At 51.1% G+C, this 20,467-nt stretch overlaps 34 non-coding genes across 34 annotated transcripts; all 34 read right to left on the reverse strand.

Moving 5' to 3' along the window:
* Nucleotides 1-208: 208 nt before the first annotated feature.
* Nucleotides 209-279, reverse strand: TRNAG-GCC (transfer RNA glycine (anticodon GCC)). The gene has a single exon. It is a non-coding gene; the product is annotated as a tRNA-Gly (tRNA).
* Nucleotides 280-1,255: 976 nt separating this feature from the next.
* TRNAG-GCC (transfer RNA glycine (anticodon GCC)) lies at nucleotides 1,256-1,326 on the reverse strand. The gene has a single exon. It is a non-coding gene; the product is annotated as a tRNA-Gly (tRNA).
* A 565-nt stretch (nucleotides 1,327-1,891) lies between these two features.
* On the reverse strand, nucleotides 1,892-1,962 carry TRNAG-CCC (transfer RNA glycine (anticodon CCC)). The gene has a single exon. It is a non-coding gene; the product is annotated as a tRNA-Gly (tRNA).
* A 976-nt stretch (nucleotides 1,963-2,938) lies between these two features.
* TRNAG-CCC (transfer RNA glycine (anticodon CCC)) lies at nucleotides 2,939-3,009 on the reverse strand. The gene has a single exon. It is a non-coding gene; the product is annotated as a tRNA-Gly (tRNA).
* A 351-nt stretch (nucleotides 3,010-3,360) lies between these two features.
* On the reverse strand, nucleotides 3,361-3,431 carry TRNAG-GCC (transfer RNA glycine (anticodon GCC)). The gene has a single exon. It is a non-coding gene; the product is annotated as a tRNA-Gly (tRNA).
* A 555-nt stretch (nucleotides 3,432-3,986) lies between these two features.
* On the reverse strand, nucleotides 3,987-4,057 carry TRNAG-CCC (transfer RNA glycine (anticodon CCC)). The gene has a single exon. It is a non-coding gene; the product is annotated as a tRNA-Gly (tRNA).
* A 351-nt stretch (nucleotides 4,058-4,408) lies between these two features.
* TRNAG-GCC (transfer RNA glycine (anticodon GCC)) lies at nucleotides 4,409-4,479 on the reverse strand. Its single transcript has one exon. It is a non-coding gene; the product is annotated as a tRNA-Gly (tRNA).
* A 555-nt stretch (nucleotides 4,480-5,034) lies between these two features.
* On the reverse strand, nucleotides 5,035-5,105 carry TRNAG-CCC (transfer RNA glycine (anticodon CCC)). Its single transcript has one exon. It is a non-coding gene; the product is annotated as a tRNA-Gly (tRNA).
* Nucleotides 5,106-5,455: 350 nt separating this feature from the next.
* Nucleotides 5,456-5,526, reverse strand: TRNAG-GCC (transfer RNA glycine (anticodon GCC)). The gene has a single exon. It is a non-coding gene; the product is annotated as a tRNA-Gly (tRNA).
* Nucleotides 5,527-6,081: 555 nt separating this feature from the next.
* Nucleotides 6,082-6,152, reverse strand: TRNAE-CUC (transfer RNA glutamic acid (anticodon CUC)). The gene has a single exon. It is a non-coding gene; the product is annotated as a tRNA-Glu (tRNA).
* Nucleotides 6,153-6,502: 350 nt separating this feature from the next.
* TRNAG-GCC (transfer RNA glycine (anticodon GCC)) lies at nucleotides 6,503-6,573 on the reverse strand. Its single transcript has one exon. It is a non-coding gene; the product is annotated as a tRNA-Gly (tRNA).
* A 565-nt stretch (nucleotides 6,574-7,138) lies between these two features.
* TRNAG-CCC (transfer RNA glycine (anticodon CCC)) lies at nucleotides 7,139-7,209 on the reverse strand. Its single transcript has one exon. It is a non-coding gene; the product is annotated as a tRNA-Gly (tRNA).
* A 350-nt stretch (nucleotides 7,210-7,559) lies between these two features.
* Nucleotides 7,560-7,630, reverse strand: TRNAG-GCC (transfer RNA glycine (anticodon GCC)). Its single transcript has one exon. It is a non-coding gene; the product is annotated as a tRNA-Gly (tRNA).
* Nucleotides 7,631-8,606: 976 nt separating this feature from the next.
* On the reverse strand, nucleotides 8,607-8,677 carry TRNAG-GCC (transfer RNA glycine (anticodon GCC)). Its single transcript has one exon. It is a non-coding gene; the product is annotated as a tRNA-Gly (tRNA).
* A 565-nt stretch (nucleotides 8,678-9,242) lies between these two features.
* Nucleotides 9,243-9,313, reverse strand: TRNAG-CCC (transfer RNA glycine (anticodon CCC)). The gene has a single exon. It is a non-coding gene; the product is annotated as a tRNA-Gly (tRNA).
* Nucleotides 9,314-10,289: 976 nt separating this feature from the next.
* Nucleotides 10,290-10,360, reverse strand: TRNAG-CCC (transfer RNA glycine (anticodon CCC)). Its single transcript has one exon. It is a non-coding gene; the product is annotated as a tRNA-Gly (tRNA).
* A 351-nt stretch (nucleotides 10,361-10,711) lies between these two features.
* On the reverse strand, nucleotides 10,712-10,782 carry TRNAG-GCC (transfer RNA glycine (anticodon GCC)). Its single transcript has one exon. It is a non-coding gene; the product is annotated as a tRNA-Gly (tRNA).
* A 555-nt stretch (nucleotides 10,783-11,337) lies between these two features.
* On the reverse strand, nucleotides 11,338-11,408 carry TRNAG-CCC (transfer RNA glycine (anticodon CCC)). Its single transcript has one exon. It is a non-coding gene; the product is annotated as a tRNA-Gly (tRNA).
* Nucleotides 11,409-11,759: 351 nt separating this feature from the next.
* On the reverse strand, nucleotides 11,760-11,830 carry TRNAG-GCC (transfer RNA glycine (anticodon GCC)). Its single transcript has one exon. It is a non-coding gene; the product is annotated as a tRNA-Gly (tRNA).
* A 552-nt stretch (nucleotides 11,831-12,382) lies between these two features.
* Nucleotides 12,383-12,453, reverse strand: TRNAG-CCC (transfer RNA glycine (anticodon CCC)). The gene has a single exon. It is a non-coding gene; the product is annotated as a tRNA-Gly (tRNA).
* Nucleotides 12,454-12,803: 350 nt separating this feature from the next.
* TRNAG-GCC (transfer RNA glycine (anticodon GCC)) lies at nucleotides 12,804-12,874 on the reverse strand. Its single transcript has one exon. It is a non-coding gene; the product is annotated as a tRNA-Gly (tRNA).
* Nucleotides 12,875-13,429: 555 nt separating this feature from the next.
* On the reverse strand, nucleotides 13,430-13,500 carry TRNAG-CCC (transfer RNA glycine (anticodon CCC)). Its single transcript has one exon. It is a non-coding gene; the product is annotated as a tRNA-Gly (tRNA).
* Nucleotides 13,501-13,850: 350 nt separating this feature from the next.
* TRNAG-GCC (transfer RNA glycine (anticodon GCC)) lies at nucleotides 13,851-13,921 on the reverse strand. The gene has a single exon. It is a non-coding gene; the product is annotated as a tRNA-Gly (tRNA).
* Nucleotides 13,922-14,486: 565 nt separating this feature from the next.
* TRNAG-CCC (transfer RNA glycine (anticodon CCC)) lies at nucleotides 14,487-14,557 on the reverse strand. Its single transcript has one exon. It is a non-coding gene; the product is annotated as a tRNA-Gly (tRNA).
* Nucleotides 14,558-14,907: 350 nt separating this feature from the next.
* TRNAG-GCC (transfer RNA glycine (anticodon GCC)) lies at nucleotides 14,908-14,978 on the reverse strand. The gene has a single exon. It is a non-coding gene; the product is annotated as a tRNA-Gly (tRNA).
* Nucleotides 14,979-15,533: 555 nt separating this feature from the next.
* On the reverse strand, nucleotides 15,534-15,604 carry TRNAG-CCC (transfer RNA glycine (anticodon CCC)). Its single transcript has one exon. It is a non-coding gene; the product is annotated as a tRNA-Gly (tRNA).
* Nucleotides 15,605-16,580: 976 nt separating this feature from the next.
* TRNAG-CCC (transfer RNA glycine (anticodon CCC)) lies at nucleotides 16,581-16,651 on the reverse strand. The gene has a single exon. It is a non-coding gene; the product is annotated as a tRNA-Gly (tRNA).
* Nucleotides 16,652-17,002: 351 nt separating this feature from the next.
* On the reverse strand, nucleotides 17,003-17,073 carry TRNAG-GCC (transfer RNA glycine (anticodon GCC)). The gene has a single exon. It is a non-coding gene; the product is annotated as a tRNA-Gly (tRNA).
* Nucleotides 17,074-17,628: 555 nt separating this feature from the next.
* Nucleotides 17,629-17,699, reverse strand: TRNAG-CCC (transfer RNA glycine (anticodon CCC)). Its single transcript has one exon. It is a non-coding gene; the product is annotated as a tRNA-Gly (tRNA).
* Nucleotides 17,700-18,050: 351 nt separating this feature from the next.
* On the reverse strand, nucleotides 18,051-18,121 carry TRNAG-GCC (transfer RNA glycine (anticodon GCC)). Its single transcript has one exon. It is a non-coding gene; the product is annotated as a tRNA-Gly (tRNA).
* Nucleotides 18,122-18,676: 555 nt separating this feature from the next.
* On the reverse strand, nucleotides 18,677-18,747 carry TRNAG-CCC (transfer RNA glycine (anticodon CCC)). Its single transcript has one exon. It is a non-coding gene; the product is annotated as a tRNA-Gly (tRNA).
* A 350-nt stretch (nucleotides 18,748-19,097) lies between these two features.
* On the reverse strand, nucleotides 19,098-19,168 carry TRNAG-GCC (transfer RNA glycine (anticodon GCC)). Its single transcript has one exon. It is a non-coding gene; the product is annotated as a tRNA-Gly (tRNA).
* Nucleotides 19,169-19,723: 555 nt separating this feature from the next.
* TRNAE-CUC (transfer RNA glutamic acid (anticodon CUC)) lies at nucleotides 19,724-19,794 on the reverse strand. The gene has a single exon. It is a non-coding gene; the product is annotated as a tRNA-Glu (tRNA).
* A 350-nt stretch (nucleotides 19,795-20,144) lies between these two features.
* Nucleotides 20,145-20,215, reverse strand: TRNAG-GCC (transfer RNA glycine (anticodon GCC)). The gene has a single exon. It is a non-coding gene; the product is annotated as a tRNA-Gly (tRNA).
* Nucleotides 20,216-20,467: the final 252 nt, after the last annotated feature.

Here is a 20,467-nt window from a genome sequence, read left to right on the forward strand (position 1 = left end):
GCTGGGCCTCTATGAGCTGTTTGCATAATCTGAGATTGCCCTGCTTCCAGTCAAGGCGCAGCGGCCCCTTCTACTAAAAGGGATCAGCAGAGTGATCGCTAGTAGCAGAAATAAGGTAAGCAAGGCAATCAAGGCTTGTTTTTTTGCTTGATCTCTTCCTTTTCACGATGCTTCAAAGTCAACGAAAGGTACATGTGCAAAACGCTCATGCATTGGCCGGGAATCGAACCCGGGCCTCCCGCGTGGCAGGCGAGAATTCTACCACTGAACCACCAATGCCTTACATGCTGCACACTGGCGCTACAGTGCTCTGGACCATTGCAGCCCAGAGCAGCTGATTTAACAGAGCACTGCAGTGACATGAGGATGGCGCCAGCTCCGGTGGGTGAATGGGAGCTGCGCTGCCCTGGCAGTCCTTCTCACTCACTTGGCCACGAACGGCCAGGTTCTATAGACAGGAAAAGTGGACAGAGGCAAGCACACTGGTAGATGAGGGTGGCCTTTGTATGGGTCGCTACTCTGAGTGCAGTTCCCTGAGCACCGTGCCTCAGGAAAGCCAGACTTCTACTGCAGGACTCAGGGGATATCTTTGCAGCCACACGAGGCTGACACCCTTTCAATCTGGGCTTCTGGGGTCTTCTGGGAATTATTTGCATAATAGAAGGTTTCCCGCCTTAAGTTGAAACTGCAGTTCCATCTTCTGCTAAAAGAGGGCAGCAGAGTGCTTTCTTTGCGCAGAAAACAGACAAGCAATGCAATCATCTTATCTACCGTTTCCATTTTTCTTTTCCCATGCCTTTTAAAATATCAAGAGACACGTCTACAAAAGTGCCATGCATTGGCCGGGAATCGAACCCGGGCCTCCCACTTGGGAAGCGAGAATTCTACCACTGAGCTACCAATGCCTGACAAGCAACATTACTGCGGTAGAGCACTTGATTTAACACACCTGCCAGTTCCATGCGAATGGTCACTCGTAAACTCTTGACTTCTGCTGAAAGCCTCATTGAAGGCCTTTGCAGACGTGTGAGACTGGCACCTACTCGGGCTGGGCCTCTATGAGCTGTTTGCATAATCTGAGATTGCCCTGCTTCCAGTCAAGGCGCAGCGGCCCCTTCTACTAAAAGGGATCAGCAGAGTGATCGCTAGTAGCAGAAATAAGGCAAGCAAGGCAATCAAGGCTTGTTTTTTTGTTCGGTCTCTTCCTTTTCACGATGCTTCAAAGTCAACGAAAGGTACATGTGCAAAACGCTCATGCATTGGCCGGGAATCGAACCCGGGCCTCCCGCGTGGCAGGCGAGAATTCTACCACTGAACCACCAATGCCTTACATGCTGCACACTGGCGCTACAGTGCTCTGGACCATTGCAGCCCAGAGCAGCTGATTTAACAGAGCACTGCAGTGACATGAGGATGGCGCCAGCTCCGGTGGGTGAATGGGAGCTGCGCTGCCCTGGCAGTCCTTCTCACTCACTTGGCCACGAACGGCCACGAACGGCCAGGTTCTATAGACAGGAAAAGTGGACAGAGGCAAGCACACTGGTAGATGAGGGTGGCCTTTGTATGGGTCGCTACTCTGAGTGCAGTTCCCTGAGCACCGTGCCTCAGGAAAGCCAGACTTCTACCGCAGGACTCAGGGGATATCTTTGCAGCCACACGAGGCTGACACCCTTTCAATCTGGGCTTCTGGGGTCTTCTGGGAATTATTTGCATAATAGAAGGTTTCCCGCCTTAAGTTGAAACTGCAGTTCCATCTTCTGCTAAAAGAGGGCAGCAGAGTGCTTTCTTTGCGCAGAAAACAGACAAGCAATGCAATCATCTTATCTACCGTTTCCATTTTTCTTTTCCCATGCCTTTTAAAATATCAAGAGACACGTCTACAAAAGTGCCATGCATTGGCCGGGAATCGAACCCGGGCCTCCCGCTTGGGAAGCGAGAATTCTACCACTGAACTACCAATGCTTGACAAGCAGCATTACTGCGGTAGAGCGCTTGATTTAACACACCTGCCAGTTCCATGCGAATGGTCACTCGTAAACTCTTGACTTCTGCTGAAAGCCTCATTGAAGGCCTTTGCAGACGTGTGAGACTGGCACCTACTCGGGCTGGGCCTCTATGAGCTGTTTGCATAATCTGAGATTGCCCTGCTTCCAGTCAAGGCGCAGCGGCCCCTTCTACTAAAAGGGATCAGCAGAGTGATCGCTAGTAGCAGAAATAAGGTAAGCAAGGCAATCAAGGCTTGTTTTTTTGTTTGGTCTCTTCCTTTTCACGATGCTTCAAAGTCAATGAAAGGTACATGTGCAAAACGCTCATGCATTGGCCGGGAATCGAACCCGGGCCTCCCGCGTGGCAGGCAAGAATTCTACCACTGAACCACCAATGCCGTACATGCTGCACACTGGCGCTACAGTGCTCTGGACCATTACAGCCCAGAGCAGCTGATTTAACAGAGCACTGCAGTGACATGAGGATGGCGCCAGCTCCGGTGGGTGAATGGGAGCTGCGCTGCCCTGGCAGTCCTTCTCACTCACTTGGCCACGAACGGCCAGGTTCTATAGACAGGAAAAGTGGACGGAGGCAAGCACACTGGTAGATGAGGGTGGCCTTTGTATGGGTCGCTACTCTGAGTGCAGTTCCCTGAGCACCGTGCCTCAGGAAAGCCAGACTTCTACTGCAGGACTCAGGGGATATCTTTGCAGCCACACGAGGCTGACACCCTTTCAATCTGGGCTTCTGGGGTCTTCTGGGAATTATTTGCATAATAGAAGGTTTCCCGCCTTAAGTTGAAACTGCAGTTCCATCTTCTGCTAAAAGAGGGCAGCAGAGTGCTTTCTTTGCGCAGAAAACAGACAAGCAATGCAATCATCTTATCTACCGTTTCCATTTTTCTTTTCCCATGCCTTTTAAAATATCAAGAGACACGTCTACAAAAGTGCCATGCATTGGCCGGGAATCGAACCCGGGCCTCCCGCTTGGGAAGCGAGAATTCTACCACTGAACTACCAATGCCTGACAAGCAGCATTACTGCGGTAGAGCGCTTGATTTAACACACCTGCCAGTTCCATGCGAATGGTCACTCGTAAACTCTTGACTTCTGCTGAAAGCCTCATTGAAGGCCTTTGCAGACGTGTGAGACTGGCACCTACTCGGGCTGGGCCTCTATGAGCTGTTTGCATAATCTGAGATTGCCCTGCTTCCAGTCAAGGCGCAGCGGCCCCTTCTTCTAAAAGGGATCAGCAGAGTGATCGCTAGTAGCAGAAATAAGGCAAGCAAGGCAATCAAGGCTTGTTTTTTTTGTTTGGTCTCTTCCTTTTCACGATGCTTCAAAGTCAACGAAAGGTACATGTGCAAAACGCTCATGCATTGGCCGGGAATCGAACCCGGGCCTCCCGCGCGGCAGGCGAGAATTCTACCACTGAACCACCAATGCCTTACATGCTGCACACTGGCGGTACAGTGCTCTGGACCATTTCAGCCCAGAGCAGCTGATTTAACAGAGCACTGCAGTGACATGAGGATGGCGCCAGCTCCGGTGGGTGAATGGGAGCTGCGCTGCCCTGGCAGTCCTTCTCACTCACTTGGCCACGAACGGCCAGGTTCTATAGACAGGAAAAGTCGACAGAGGCAAGCACACTGGTAGATGAGGGTGGCCTTTGTATGGGTCGCTACTCTGAGTGCAGTTCCCTGAGCACCGTGCCTCAGGAAAGCCAGACTTCTACCGCAGGACTCAGGGGATATCTTTGCAGCCACACGAGGCTGACACCCTTTCAATCTGGGCTTCTGGGGTCTTCTGGGAATTATTTGCATAATAGAAGGTTTCCCGCCTTAAGTTGAAACTGCAGTTCCATCTTCTGCTAAAAGAGGGCAGCAGAGTGCTTTCTTTGCGCAGAAAACAGACAAGCAATGCAATCATCTTATCTACCGTTTCCATTTTTCTTTTCCCATGCCTTTTAAAATATCAAGAGACACGTCTACAAAAGTGCCATGCATTGGCCGGGAATCGAACCCGGGCCTCCCGCTTGGGAAGCGAGAATTCTACCACTGAACTACCAATGCCTGACAAGCAGCATTACTGCGGTAGAGCGCTTGATTTAACACACCTGCCAGTTCCATGCGAATGGTCACTCGTAAACTCTTGACTTCTGCTGAAAGCCTCATTGAAGGCCTTTGCAGACGTGTGAGACTGGCACCTACTCGGGCTGGGCCTCTATGAGCTGTTTGCATAATCTGAGATTGCCCTGCTTCCAGTCAAGGCGCAGCGGCCCCTTCTTCTAAAAGGGATCAGCAGAGTGATCGCTAGTAGCAGAAATAAGGCAAGCAAGGCAATCAAGGCTTGTTTTTTTTGTTTGGTCTCTTCCTTTTCACGATGCTTCAAAGTCAACGAAAGGTACATGTGCAAAACGCTCATGCATTGGCCGGGAATCGAACCCGGGCCTCCCGCGTGGCAGGCGAGAATTCTACCACTGAACCACCAATGCCTTACATGCTGCACACTGGCGCTACAGTGCTCTGGACCATTTCAGCCCAGAGCAGCTGATTTAACAGAGCACTGCAGTGACATGAGGATGGCGCCAGCTCCGGTGGGTGAATGGGAGCTGCGCTGCCCTGGCAGTCCTTCTCACTCACTTGGCCACGAACGGCCAGGTTCTATAGACAGGAAAAGTGGACAGAGGCAAGCACACTGGTAGATGAGGGTGGCCTTTGTATGGGTCGCTACTCTGAGTGCAGTTCCCTGAGCACCGTGCCTCAGGAAAGCCAGACTTCTACTGCAGGACTCAGGGGATATCTTTGCAGCCACACGAGGCTGACACCCTTTCAATCTGGGCTTCTGGGGTCTTCTGGGAATTATTTGCATAATAGAAGGTTTCCCGCCTTAATTTGAAACTGCAGTTCCATCTTCTGCTAAAAGAGGGCAGCAGAGTGCTTTCTTTGCGCAGAAAACAGACAAGCAATGCAATCATCTTATCTACCGTTTCCATTTTTCTTTTCCCATGCCTTTTAAAATATCAAGAGACACGTCTACAAAAGTGCCATGCATTGGCCGGGAATCGAACCCGGGACTCCCGCTTGGGAAGCGAGAATTCTACCACTGAACTACCAATGCTTGACAAGCAGCATTACTGCGGTAGAGCGCTTGATTTAACACACCTGCCAGTTCCATGCGAATGGTCACTCGTAAACTCTTCACTTCTGCTGAAAGCCTCATTGAAGGCCTTTGCAGACGTGTGAGACTGGCACCTACTCGGGCTGGGCCTCTATGAGCTGTTTGCATAATCTGAGATTGCCCTGCTTCCAGTCAAGGCGCAGCGGCCCCTTCTACTAAAAGGGATCAGCAGAGTGATCGCTAGTAGCAGAAATAAGGCAAGCAAGGCAATCAAGGCTTGTTTTTTTGTTTGATCTCTTCCTTTTCACGATGCTTCAAAGTCAACGAAAGGTACATGTGCAAAATGCTCATGCATTGGCCGGGAATCGAACCCGGGCCTCCCGCGTGGCAGGCGAGAATTCTACCACTGAACCACCAATGCCTTACATGCTGCACACTGGCGCTACAGTGCTCTGGACCATTGCAGCCCAGAGCAGCTGATTTAACAGAGCACTGCAGTGACATGAGGATGGCGCCAGCTCCGGTGGGTGAATGGGAGCTGCGCTGCCCTGGCAGTCCTTCTCACTCACTTGGCCACGAACGGCCAGGTTCTATAGACAGGAAAAGTGGACAGAGGCAAGCACACTGGTAGATGAGGGTGGCCTTTGTATGGGTCGCTACTCTGAGTGCAGTTCCCTGAGCACCGTGCCTCAGGAAAGCCAGACTTCTACTGCAGGACTCAGGGGATATCTTTGCAGCCACACGAGGCTGACACCCTTTCAATCTGGGCTTCTGGGGTCTTCTGGGAATTATTTGCATAATAGAAGGTTTCCCGCCTTAAGTTGAAACTGCAGTTCCATCTTCTGCTAAAAGAGGGCAGCAGAGTGCTTTCTTTGCGCAGAAAACAGACAAGCAATGCAATCTTCTTATCTACCGTTTCCATTTTTCTTTTCCCATGCCTTTTAAAATATCAAGAGACACGTCTACAAAAGTGCCATGCATTGGCCGGGAATCGAACCCGGGCCTCCCGCTTGAGAAGCGAGAATTCTACCACTGAACTACCAATGCCTGACAAGCAGCATTACTGCGGTAGAGCGCTTGATTTAACACACCTGCCAGTTCCATGCGAATGGTCACTTGTAAACTCTTCACTTCTGCTGAAAGCCTCATTGAAGGCCTTTGCAGACGTGTGAGACTGGCACCTACTCGGGCTGGGCCTCTATGAGCTGTTTGCATAATCTGAGATTGCCCTGCTTCCAGTCAAGGCGCAGCGGCCCCTTCTACTAAAAGGGATCAGCAGAGTGATCGCTAGTAGCAGAAATAAGGCAAGCAAGGCAATCAAGGCTTGTTTTTTTGTTCGGTCTCTTCCTTTTCACGATGCTTCAAAGTCAACGAAAGGTACATGTGCAAAACGCTCATGCATTGGCCGGGAATCGAACCCGGGCCTCCCGCGTGGCAGGCGAGAATTCTACCACTGAACCACCAATGCCTTACATGCTGCACACTGGCGCTACAGTGCTCTGGACCATTGCAGCCCAGAGCAGCTGATTTAACAGAGCACTGCAGTGACATGAGGATGGCGCCAGCTCCGGTGGGTGAATGGGAGCTGCGCTGCCCTGGCAGTCCTTCTCACTCACTTGGCCACGAACGGCCACGAACGGCCAGGTTCTATAGACAGGAAAAGTGGACAGAGGCAAGCACACTGGTAGATGAGGGTGGCCTTTGTATGGGTCGCTACTCTGAGTGCAGTTCCCTGAGCACCGTGCCTCAGGAAAGCCAGACTTCTACTGCAGGACTCAGTGGATATCTTTGCAGCCACACGAGGCTGACACCCTTTCAATCTGGGCTTCTGGGGTCTTCTGGGAATTATTTGCATAATAGAAGGTTTCCCGCCTTAAGTTGAAACTGCAGTTCCATCTTCTGCTAAAAGAGGGCAGCAGAGTGCTTTCTTTGCGCAGAAAACAGAGAAGCAATGCAATCATCTTATCTACCGTTTCCATTTTTCTTTTCCCATGCCTTTTAAAATATCAAGAGACACGTCTACAAAAGTGCCATGCATTGGCCGGGAATCGAACCCGGGCCTCCCGCTTGGGAAGCGAGAATTCTACCACTGAACTACCAATGCTTGACAAGCAGCATTACTGCGGTAGAGCGCTTGATTTAACACACCTGCCAGTTCCATGCGAATGGTCACTCGTAAACTCTTGACTTCTGCTGAAAGCCTCATTGAAGGCCTTTGCAGACGTGTGAGACTGGCACCTACTCGGGCTGGGCCTCTATGAGCTGTTTGCATAATCTGAGATTGCCCTGCTTCCAGTCAAGGCGCAGCGGCCCCTTCTACTAAAAGGGATCAGCAGAGTGATCGCTAGTAGCAGAAATAAGGCAAGCAAGGCAATCAAGGCTTGTTTTTTTGCTTGATCTCTTCCTTTTCACGATGCTTCAAAGTCAACGAAAGGTACATGTGCAAAACGCTCATGCATTGGCCGGGAATCGAACCCGGGCCTCCCGCGTGGCAGGCGAGAATTCTACCACTGAACCACCAATGCCTTACATGCTGCACACTGGCGCTACAGTGCTCTGGACCATTGCAGCCCAGAGCAGCTGATTTAACAGAGCACTGCAGTGACATGAGGATGGCGCCAGCTCCGGTGGGTGAATGGGAGCTGCGCTGCCCTGGCAGTCCTTCTCACTCACTTGGCCACGAACGGCCAGGTTCTATAGACAGGAAAAGTGGACAGAGGCAAGCACACTGGTAGATGAGGGTGGCCTTTGTATGGGTCGCTACTCTGAGTGCAGTTCCCTGAGCACCGTGCCTCAGGAAAGCCAGACTTCTACTGCAGGACTCAGGGGATATCTTTGCAGCCACACGAGGCTGACACCCTTTCAATCTGGGCTTCTGGGGTCTTCTGGGAATTATTTGCATAATAGAAGGTTTCCCGCCTTAAGTTGAAACTGCAGTTCCATCTTCTGCTAAAAGAGGGCAGCAGAGTGCTTTCTTTGCGCAGAAAACAGACAAGCAATGCAATCATCTTATCTACCGTTTCCATTTTTCTTTTCCCATGCCTTTTAAAATATCAAGAGACACGTCTACAAAAGTGCCATGCATTGGCCGGGAATCGAACCCGGGCCTCCCACTTGGGAAGCGAGAATTCTACCACTGAGCTACCAATGCCTGACAAGCAACATTACTGCGGTAGAGCACTTGATTTAACACACCTGCCAGTTCCATGCGAATGGTCACTCGTAAACTCTTGACTTCTGCTGAAAGCCTCATTGAAGGCCTTTGCAGACGTGTGAGACTGGCACCTACTCGGGCTGGGCCTCTATGAGCTGTTTGCATAATCTGAGATTGCCCTGCTTCCAGTCAAGGCGCAGCGGCCCCTTCTACTAAAAGGGATCAGCAGAGTGATCGCTAGTAGCAGAAATAAGGCAAGCAAGGCAATCAAGGCTTGTTTTTTTGTTCGGTCTCTTCCTTTTCACGATGCTTCAAAGTCAACGAAAGGTACATGTGCAAAACGCTCATGCATTGGCCGGGAATCGAACCCGGGCCTCCCGCGTGGCAGGCGAGAATTCTACCACTGAACCACCAATGCCTTACATGCTGCACACTGGCGCTACAGTGCTCTGGACCATTGCAGCCCAGAGCAGCTGATTTAACAGAGCACTGCAGTGACATGAGGATGGCGCCAGCTCCGGTGGGTGAATGGGAGCTGCGCTGCCCTGGCAGTCCTTCTCACTCACTTGGCCACGAACGGCCACGAACGGCCAGGTTCTATAGACAGGAAAAGTGGACAGAGGCAAGCACACTGGTAGATGAGGGTGGCCTTTGTATGGGTCGCTACTCTGAGTGCAGTTCCCTGAGCACCGTGCCTCAGGAAAGCCAGACTTCTACCGCAGGACTCAGGGGATATCTTTGCAGCCACACGAGGCTGACACCCTTTCAATCTGGGCTTCTGGGGTCTTCTGGGAATTATTTGCATAATAGAAGGTTTCCCGCCTTAAGTTGAAACTGCAGTTCCATCTTCTGCTAAAAGAGGGCAGCAGAGTGCTTTCTTTGCGCAGAAAACAGACAAGCAATGCAATCATCTTATCTACCGTTTCCATTTTTCTTTTCCCATGCCTTTTAAAATATCAAGAGACACGTCTACAAAAGTGCCATGCATTGGCCGGGAATCGAACCCGGGCCTCCCGCTTGGGAAGCGAGAATTCTACCACTGAACTACCAATGCTTGACAAGCAGCATTACTGCGGTAGAGCGCTTGATTTAACACACCTGCCAGTTCCATGCGAATGGTCACTCGTAAACTCTTGACTTCTGCTGAAAGCCTCATTGAAGGCCTTTGCAGACGTGTGAGACTGGCACCTACTCGGGCTGGGCCTCTATGAGCTGTTTGCATAATCTGAGATTGCCCTGCTTCCAGTCAAGGCGCAGCGGCCCCTTCTACTAAAAGGGATCAGCAGAGTGATCGCTAGTAGCAGAAATAAGGTAAGCAAGGCAATCAAGGCTTGTTTTTTTGTTTGGTCTCTTCCTTTTCACGATGCTTCAAAGTCAATGAAAGGTACATGTGCAAAACGCTCATGCATTGGCCGGGAATCGAACCCGGGCCTCCCGCGTGGCAGGCAAGAATTCTACCACTGAACCACCAATGCCGTACATGCTGTACACTGGCGCTACAGTGCTCTGGACCATTACAGCCCAGAGCAGCTGATTTAACAGAGCACTGCAGTGACATGAGGATGGCGCCAGCTCCGGTGGGTGAATGGGAGCTGCGCTGCCCTGGCAGTCCTTCTCACTCACTTGGCCACGAACGGCCAGGTTCTATAGACAGGAAAAGTGGACGGAGGCAAGCACACTGGTAGATGAGGGTGGCCTTTGTATGGGTCGCTACTCTGAGTGCAGTTCCCTGAGCACCGTGCCTCAGGAAAGCCAGACTTCTACTGCAGGACTCAGGGGATATCTTTGCAGCCACACGAGGCTGACACCCTTTCAATCTGGGCTTCTGGGGTCTTCTGGGAATTATTTGCATAATAGAAGGTTTCCCGCCTTAAGTTGAAACTGCAGTTCCATCTTCTGCTAAAAGAGGGCAGCAGAGTGCTTTCTTTGCGCAGAAAACAGACAAGCAATGCAATCATCTTATCTACCGTTTCCATTTTTCTTTTCCCATGCCTTTTAAAATATCAAGAGACACGTCTACAAAAGTGCCATGCATTGGCCGGGAATCGAACCCGGGCCTCCCGCTTGGGAAGCGAGAATTCTACCACTGAACTACCAATGCCTGACAAGCAGCATTACTGCGGTAGAGCGCTTGATTTAACACACCTGCCAGTTCCATGCGAATGGTCACTCGTAAACTCTTGACTTCTGCTGAAAGCCTCATTGAAGGCCTTTGCAGACGTGTGAGACTGGCACCTACTCGGGCTGGGCCTCTATGAGCTGTTTGCATAATCTGAGATTGCCCTGCTTCCAGTCAAGGCGCAGCGGCCCCTTCTTCTAAAAGGGATCAGCAGAGTGATCGCTAGTAGCAGAAATAAGGCAAGCAAGGCAATCAAGGCTTGTTTTTTTTGTTTGGTCTCTTCCTTTTCACGATGCTTCAAAGTCAACGAAAGGTACATGTGCAAAACGCTCATGCATTGGCCGGGAATCGAACCCGGGCCTCCCGCGCGGCAGGCGAGAATTCTACCACTGAACCACCAATGCCTTACATGCTGCACACTGGCGGTACAGTGCTCTGGACCATTTCAGCCCAGAGCAGCTGATTTAACAGAGCACTGCAGTGACATGAGGATGGCGCCAGCTCCGGTGGGTGAATGGGAGCTGCGCTGCCCTGGCAGTCCTTCTCACTCACTTGGCCACGAACGGCCAGGTTCTATAGACAGGAAAAGTCGACAGAGGCAAGCACACTGGTAGATGAGGGTGGCCTTTGTATGGGTCGCTACTCTGAGTGCAGTTCCCTGAGCACCGTGCCTCAGGAAAGCCAGACTTCTACCGCAGGACTCAGGGGATATCTTTGCAGCCACACGAGGCTGACACCCTTTCAATCTGGGCTTCTGGGGTCTTCTGGGAATTATTTGCATAATAGAAGGTTTCCCGCCTTAAGTTGAAACTGCAGTTCCATCTTCTGCTAAAAGAGGGCAGCAGAGTGCTTTCTTTGCGCAGAAAACAGACAAGCAATGCAATCATCTTATCTACCGTTTCCATTTTTCTTTTCCCATGCCTTTTAAAATATCAAGAGACACGTCTACAAAAGTGCCATGCATTGGCCGGGAATCGAACCCGGGCCTCCCGCTTGGGAAGCGAGAATTCTACCACTGAACTACCAATGCCTGACAAGCAGCATTACTGCGGTAGAGCGCTTGATTTAACACACCTGCCAGTTCCATGCGAATGGTCACTCGTAAACTCTTGACTTCTGCTGAAAGCCTCATTGAAGGCCTTTGCAGACGTGTGAGACTGGCACCTACTCGGGCTGGGCCTCTATGAGCTGTTTGCATAATCTGAGATTGCCCTGCTTCCAGTCAAGGCGCAGCGGCCCCTTCTTCTAAAAGGGATCAGCAGAGTGATCGCTAGTAGCAGAAATAAGGCAAGCAAGGCAATCAAGGCTTGTTTTTTTTGTTTGGTCTCTTCCTTTTCACGATGCTTCAAAGTCAACGAAAGGTACATGTGCAAAACGCTCATGCATTGGCCGGGAATCGAACCCGGGCCTCCCGCGTGGCAGGCGAGAATTCTACCACTGAACCACCAATGCCTTACATGCTGCACACTGGCGCTACAGTGCTCTGGACCATTTCAGCCCAGAGCAGCTGATTTAACAGAGCACTGCAGTGACATGAGGATGGCGCCAGCTCCGGTGGGTGAATGGGAGCTGCGCTGCCCTGGCAGTCCTTCTCACTCACTTGGCCACGAACGGCCAGGTTCTATAGACAGGAAAAGTGGACAGAGGCAAGCACACTGGTAGATGAGGGTGGCCTTTGTATGGGTCGCTACTCTGAGTGCAGTTCCCTGAGCACCGTGCCTCAGGAAAGCCAGACTTCTACCGCAGGACTCAGGGGATATCTTTGCAGCCACACGAGGCTGACACCCTTTCAATCTGGGCTTCTGGGGTCTTCTGGGAATTATTTGCATAATAGGTTTCCCGCCTTAAGTTGAAACTGCCGTTCCATCTTCTGCTAAAAGAGGGCAGCAGAGTGCTTTCTTTGCGCAGAAAACAGACAAGCAATGCAATCATCTTATCTACCGTTTCCATTTTTCTTTTCCCATGCCTTTTAAAATATCAAGAGACACGTCTACAAAAGTGCCATGCATTGGCCGGGAATCGAACCCGGGACTCCCGCTTGGGAAGCGAGAATTCTACCACTGAACTACCAATGCTTGACAAGCAGCATTACTGTGGTAGAGCGCTTGATTTAACACACCTGCCAGTTCCATGCGAATGGTCACTCGTAAACTCTTCACTTCTGCTGAAAGCCTCATTGAAGGCCTTTGCAGACGTGTGAGACTGGCACCTACTCGGGCTGGGCCTCTATGAGCTGTTTGCATAATCTGAGATTGCCCTGCTTCCAGTCAAGGCGCAGCGGCCCCTTCTACTAAAAGGGATCAGCAGAGTGATCGCTAGTAGCAGAAATAAGGCAAGCAAGGCAATCAAGGCTTGTTTTTTTGTTTGATCTCTTCCTTTTCACGATGCTTCAAAGTCAACGAAAGGTACATGTGCAAAACGCTCATGCATTGGCCGGGAATCGAACCCGGGCCTCCCGCGTGGCAGGCGAGAATTCTACCACTGAACCACCAATGCCTTACATGCTGCACACTGGCGCTACAGTGCTCTGGACCATTGCAGCCCAGAGCAGCTGATTTAACAGAGCACTGCAGTGACATGAGGATGGCGCCAGCTCCGGTGGGTGAATGGGAGCTGCGCTGCCCTGGCAGTCCTTCTCACTCACTTGGCCACGAACGGCCAGGTTCTATAGACAGGAAAAGTGGACAGAGGCAAGCACACTGGTAGATGAGGGTGGCCTTTGTATGGGTCGCTACTCTGAGTGCAGTTCCCTGAGCACCGTGCCTCAGGAAAGCCAGACTTCTACTGCAGGACTCAGGGGATATCTTTGCAGCCACACGAGGCTGACACCCTTTCAATCTGGGCTTCTGGGGTCTTCTGGGAATTATTTGCATAATAGAAGGTTTCCCGCCTTAAGTTGAAACTGCAGTTCCATCTTCTGCTAAAAGAGGGCAGCAGAGTGCTTTCTTTGCGCAGAAAACAGACAAGCAATGCAATCATCTTATCTACCGTTTCCATTTTTCTTTTCCCATGCCTTTTAAAATATCAAGAGACACGTCTACAAAAGTGCCATGCATTGGCCGGGAATCGAACCCGGGCCTCCCGCTTGGGAAGCGAGAATTCTACCACTGAACTACCAATGCCTGACAAGCAGCATTACTGCGGTAGAGCGCTTGATTTAACACACCTGCCAGTTCCATGCGAATGGTCACTTGTAAACTCTTCACTTCTGCTGAAAGCCTCATTGAAGGCCTTTGCAGACGTGTGAGACTGGCACCTACTCGGGCTGGGCCTCTATGAGCTGTTTGCATAATCTGAGATTGCCCTGCTTCCAGTCAAGGCGCAGCGGCCCCTTCTACTAAAAGGGATCAGCAGAGTGATCGCTAGTAGCAGAAATAAGGCAAGCAAGGCAATCAAGGCTTGTTTTTTTGTTCGGTCTCTTCCTTTTCACGATGCTTCAAAGTCAACGAAAGGTACATGTGCAAAACGCTCATGCATTGGCCGGGAATCGAACCCGGGCCTCCCGCGTGGCAGGCGAGAATTCTACCACTGAACCACCAATGCCTTACATGCTGCACACTGGCGCTACAGTGCTCTGGACCATTGCAGCCCAGAGCAGCTGATTTAACAGAGCACTGCAGTGACATGAGGATGGCGCCAGCTCCGGTGGGTGAATGGGAGCTGCGCTGCCCTGGCAGTCCTTCTCACTCACTTGGCCACGAACGGCCACGAACGGCCAGGTTCTATAGACAGGAAAAGTGGACAGAGGCAAGCACACTGGTAGATGAGGGTGGCCTTTGTATGGGTCGCTACTCTGAGTGCAGTTCCCTGAGCACCGTGCCTCAGGAAAGCCAGACTTCTACTGCAGGACTCAGTGGATATCTTTGCAGCCACACGAGGCTGACACCCTTTCAATCTGGGCTTCTGGGGTCTTCTGGGAATTATTTGCATAATAGAAGGTTTCCCGCCTTAAGTTGAAACTGCAGTTCCATCTTCTGCTAAAAGAGGGCAGCAGAGTGCTTTCTTTGCGCAGAAAACAGAGAAGCAATGCAATCATCTTATCTACCGTTTCCATTTTTCTTTTCCCATGCCTTTTAAAATATCAAGAGACACGTCTACAAAAGTGCCATGCATTGGCCGGGAATCGAACCCGGGCCTCCCGCTTGGGAAGCGAGAATTCTACCACTGAACTACCAATGCTTGACAAGCAGCATTACTGCGGTAGAGCGCTTGATTTAACACACCTGCCAGTTCCATGCGAATGGTCACTCGTAAACTCTTGACTTCTGCTGAAAGCCTCATTGAAGGCCTTTGCAGACGTGTGAGACTGGCACCTACTCGGGCTGGGCCTCTATGAGCTGTTTGCATAATCTGAGATTGCCCTGCTTCCAGTCAAGGCGCAGCGGCCCCTTCTACTAAAAGGGATCAGCAGAGTGATCGCTAGTAGCAGAAATAAGGCAAGCAAGGCAATCAAGGCTTGTTTTTTTGTTTGATCTCTTCCTTTTCACGATGCTTCAAAGTCAACGAAAGGTACATGTGCAAAACGCTCATGCATTGGCCGGGAATCGAACCCGGGCCTCCCGCGTGGCAGGCGAGAATTCTACCACTGAACCACCAATGCCTTACATGCTGCACACTGGCGCTACAGTGCTCTGGACCATTGCAGCCCAGAGCAGCTGATTTAACAGAGCACTGCAGTGACATGAGGATGGCGCCAGCTCCGGTGGGTGAATGGGAGCTGCGCTGCCCTGGCAGTCCTTCTCACTCACTTGGCCACGAACGGCCAGGTTCTATAGACAGGAAAAGTGGACAGAGGCAAGCACACTGGTAGATGAGGGTGGCCTTTGTATGGGTCGCTACTCTGAGTGCAGTTCCCTGAGCACCGTGCCTCAGGAAAGCCAGACTTCTACTGCAGGACTCAGGGGATATCTTTGCAGCCACACGAGGCTGACACCCTTTCAATCTGGGCTTCTGGGGTCTTCTGGGAATTATTTGCATAATAGAAGGTTTCCCGCCTTAAGTTGAAACTGCAGTTCCATCTTCTGCTAAAAGAGGGCAGCAGAGTGCTTTCTTTGCGCAGAAAACAGACAAGCAATGCAATCATCTTATCTACCGTTTCCATTTTTCTTTTCCCATGCCTTTTAAAATATCAAGAGACACGTCTACAAAAGTGCCATGCATTGGCCGGGAATCGAACCCGGGCCTCCCGCTTGGGAAGCGAGAATTCTACCACTGAACTACCAATGCTTGACAAGCAGCATTACTGCGGTAGAGCGCTTGATTTAACACACCTGCCAGTTCCATGCGAATGGTCACTCGTAAACTCTTGACTTCTGCTGAAAGCCTCATTGAAGGCCTTTGCAGACGTGTGAGACTGGCACCTACTCGGGCTGGGCCTCTATGAGCTGTTTGCATAATCTGAGATTGCCCTGCTTCCAGTCAAGGCGCAGCGGCCCCTTCTACTAAAAGGGATCAGCAGAGTGATCGCTAGTAGCAGAAATAAGGTAAGCAAGGCAATCAAGGCTTGTTTTTTTGTTTGGTCTCTTCCTTTTCACGATGCTTCAAAGTCAATGAAAGGTACATGTGCAAAACGCTCATGCATTGGCCGGGAATCGAACCCGGGCCTCCCGCGTGGCAGGCAAGAATTCTACCACTGAACCACCAATGCCGTACATGCTGCACACTGGCGCTACAGTGCTCTGGACCATTACAGCCCAGAGCAGCTGATTTAACAGAGCACTGCAGTGACATGAGGATGGCGCCAGCTCCGGTGGGTGAATGGGAGCTGCGCTGCCCTGGCAGTCCTTCTCACTCACTTGGCCACGAACGGCCAGGTTCTATAGACAGGAAAAGTGGACGGAGGCAAGCACACTGGTAGATGAGGGTGGCCTTTGTATGGGTCGCTACTCTGAGTGCAGTTCCCTGAGCACCGTGCCTCAGGAAAGCCAGACTTCTACTGCAGGACTCAGGGGATATCTTTGCAGCCACACGAGGCTGACACCCTTTCAATCTGGGCTTCTGGGGTCTTCTGGGAATTATTTGCATAATAGAAGGTTTCCCGCCTTAAGTTGAAACTGCAGTTCCATCTTCTGCTAAAAGAGGGCAGCAGAGTGCTTTCTTTGCGCAGAAAACAGACAAGCAATGCAATCATCTTATCTACCGTTTCCATTTTTCTTTTCCCATGCCTTTTAAAATATCAAGAGACACGTCTACAAAAGTGCCATGCATTGGCCGGGAATCGAACCCGGGCCTCCCGCTTGGGAAGCGAGAATTCTACCACTGAACTACCAATGCCTGACAAGCAGCATTACTGCGGTAGAGCGCTTGATTTAACACACCTGCCAGTTCCATGCGAATGGTCACTCGTAAACTCTTGACTTCTGCTGAAAGCCTCATTGAAGGCCTTTGCAGACGTGTGAGACTGGCACCTACTCGGGCTGGGCCTCTATGAGCTGTTTGCATAATCTGAGATTGCCCTGCTTCCAGTCAAGGCGCAGCGGCCCCTTCTTCTAAAAGGGATCAGCAGAGTGATCGCTAGTAGCAGAAATAAGGCAAGCAAGGCAATCAAGGCTTGTTTTTTTTGTTTGGTCTCTTCCTTTTCACGATGCTTCAAAGTCAACGAAAGGTACATGTGCAAAACGCTCATGCATTGGCCGGGAATCGAACCCGGGCCTCCCGCGCGGCAGGCGAGAATTCTACCACTGAACCACCAATGCCTTACATGCTGCACACTGGCGGTACAGTGCTCTGGATCATTTCAGCCCAGAGCAGCTGATTTAACAGAGCACTGCAGTGACATGAGGATGGCGCCAGCTCCGGTGGGTGAATGGGAGCTGCGCTGCCCTGGCAGTCCTTCTCACTCACTTGGCCACGAACGGCCAGGTTCTATAGACAGGAAAAGTCGACAGAGGCAAGCACACTGGTAGATGAGGGTGGCCTTTGTATGGGTCGCTACTCTGAGTGCAGTTCCCTGAGCACCGTGCCTCAGGAAAGCCAGACTTCTACCGCAGGACTCAGGGGATATCTTTGCAGCCACACGAGGCTGACACCCTTTCAATCTGGGCTTCTGGGGTCTTCTGGGAATTATTTGCATAATAGAAGGTTTCCCGCCTTAAGTTGAAACTGCAGTTCCATCTTCTGCTAAAAGAGGGCAGCAGAGTGCTTTCTTTGCGCAGAAAACAGACAAGCAATGCAATCATCTTATCTACCGTTTCCATTTTTCTTTTCCCATGCCTTTTAAAATATCAAGAGACACGTCTACAAAAGTGCCATGCATTGGCCGGGAATCGAACCCGGGCCTCCCGCTTGGGAAGCGAGAATTCTACCACTGAACTACCAATGCCTGACAAGCAGCATTACTGCGGTAGAGCGCTTGATTTAACACACCTGCCAGTTCCATGCGAATGGTCACTCGTAAACTCTTGACTTCTGCTGAAAGCCTCATTGAAGGCCTTTGCAGACGTGTGAGACTGGCACCTACTCGGGCTGGGCCTCTATGAGCTGTTTGCATAATCTGAGATTGCCCTGCTTCCAGTCAAGGCGCAGCGGCCCCTTCTTCTAAAAGGGATCAGCAGAGTGATCGCTAGTAGCAGAAATAAGGCAAGCAAGGCAATCAAGGCTTGTTTTTTTTGTTTGGTCTCTTCCTTTTCACGATGCTTCAAAGTCAACGAAAGGTACATGTGCAAAACGCTCATGCATTGGCCGGGAATCGAACCCGGGCCTCCCGCGTGGCAGGCGAGAATTCTACCACTGAACCACCAATGCCTTACATGCTGCACACTGGCGCTACAGTGCTCTGGACCATTTCAGCCCAGAGCAGCTGATTTAACAGAGCACTGCAGTGACATGAGGATGGCGCCAGCTCCGGTGGGTGAATGGGAGCTGCGCTGCCCTGGCAGTCCTTCTCACTCACTTGGCCACGAACGGCCAGGTTCTATAGACAGGAAAAGTGGACAGAGGCAAGCACACTGGTAGATGAGGGTGGCCTTTGTATGGGTCGCTACTCTGAGTGCAGTTCCCTGAGCACCGTGCCTCAGGAAAGCCAGACTTCTACTGCAGGACTCAGGGGATATCTTTGCAGCCACACGAGGCTGACACCCTTTCAATCTGGGCTTCTGGGGTCTTCTGGGAATTATTTGCATAATAGAAGGTTTCCCGCCTTAATTTGAAACTGCAGTTCCATCTTCTGCTAAAAGAGGGCAGCAGAGTGCTTTCTTTGCGCAGAAAACAGACAAGCAATGCAATCATCTTATCTACCGTTTCCATTTTTCTTTTCCCATGCCTTTTAAAATATCAAGAGACACGTCTACAAAAGTGCCATGCATTGGCCGGGAATCGAACCCGGGACTCCCGCTTGGGAAGCGAGAATTCTACCACTGAACTACCAATGCTTGACAAGCAGCATTACTGCGGTAGAGCGCTTGATTTAACACACCTGCCAGTTCCATGCGAATGGTCACTCGTAAACTCTTCACTTCTGCTGAAAGCCTCATTGAAGGCCTTTGCAGACGTGTGAGACTGGCACCTACTCGGGCTGGGCCTCTATGAGCTGTTTGCATAATCTGAGATTGCCCTGCTTCCAGTCAAGGCGCAGCGGCCCCTTCTACTAAAAGGGATCAGCAGAGTGATCGCTAGTAGCAGAAATAAGGCAAGCAAGGCAATCAAGGCTTGTTTTTTTGTTTGATCTCTTCCTTTTCACGATGCTTCAAAGTCAACGAAAGGTACATGTGCAAAACGCTCATGCATTGGCCGGGAATCGAACCCGGGCCTCCCGCGTGGCAGGCGAGAATTCTACCACTGAACCACCAATGCCTTACATGCTGCACACTGGCGCTACAGTGCTCTGGACCATTGCAGCCCAGAGCAGCTGATTTAACAGAGCACTGCAGTGACATGAGGATGGCGCCAGCTCCGGTGGGTGAATGGGAGCTGCGCTGCCCTGGCAGTCCTTCTCACTCACTTGGCCACGAACGGCCAGGTTCTATAGACAGGAAAAGTGGACAGAGGCAAGCACACTGGTAGATGAGGGTGGCCTTTGTATGGGTCGCTACTCTGAGTGCAGTTCCCTGAGCACCGTGCCTCAGGAAAGCCAGACTTCTACTGCAGGACTCAGGGGATATCTTTGCAGCCACACGAGGCTGACACCCTTTCAATCTGGGCTTCTGGGGTCTTCTGGGAATTATTTGCATAATAGAAGGTTTCCCGCCTTAAGTTGAAACTGCAGTTCCATCTTCTGCTAAAAGAGGGCAGCAGAGTGCTTTCTTTGCGCAGAAAACAGACAAGCAATGCAATCTTCTTATCTACCGTTTCCATTTTTCTTTTCCCATGCCTTTTAAAATATCAAGAGACACGTCTACAAAAGTGCCATGCATTGGCCGGGAATCGAACCCGGGCCTCCCGCTTGAGAAGCGAGAATTCTACCACTGAACTACCAATGCCTGACAAGCAGCATTACTGCGGTAGAGCGCTTGATTTAACACACCTGCCAGTTCCATGCGAATGGTCACTTGTAAACTCTTCACTTCTGCTGAAAGCCTCATTGAAGGCCTTTGCAGACGTGTGAGACTGGCACCTACTCGGGCTGGGCCTCTATGAGCTGTTTGCATAATCTGAGATTGCCCTGCTTCCAGTCAAGGCGCAGCGGCCCCTTCTACTAAAAGGGATCAGCAGAGTGATCGCTAGTAGCAGAAATAAGGCAAGCAAGGCAATCAAGGCTTGTTTTTTTGTTCGGTCTCTTCCTTTTCACGATGCTTCAAAGTCAACGAAAGGTACATGTGCAAAACGCTCATGCATTGGCCGGGAATCGAACCCGGGCCTCCCGCGTGGCAGGCGAGAATTCTACCACTGAACCACCAATGCCTTACATGCTGCACACTGGCGCTACAGTGCTCTGGACCATTGCAGCCCAGAGCAGCTGATTTAACAGAGCACTGCAGTGACATGAGGATGGCGCCAGCTCCGGTGGGTGAATGGGAGCTGCGCTGCCCTGGCAGTCCTTCTCACTCACTTGGCCACGAACGGCCACGAACGGCCAGGTTCTATAGACAGGAAAAGTGGACAGAGGCAAGCACACTGGTAGATGAGGGTGGCCTTTGTATGGGTCGCTACTCT

Source organism: Ambystoma mexicanum, chromosome 1p (assembly GCF_040938575.1).
Source record: "Ambystoma mexicanum isolate Mex_15411 chromosome 1p, UKY_AmexF1_1, whole genome shotgun sequence".
Lineage (NCBI taxonomy): Eukaryota > Metazoa > Chordata > Amphibia > Caudata > Ambystomatidae > Ambystoma > Ambystoma mexicanum.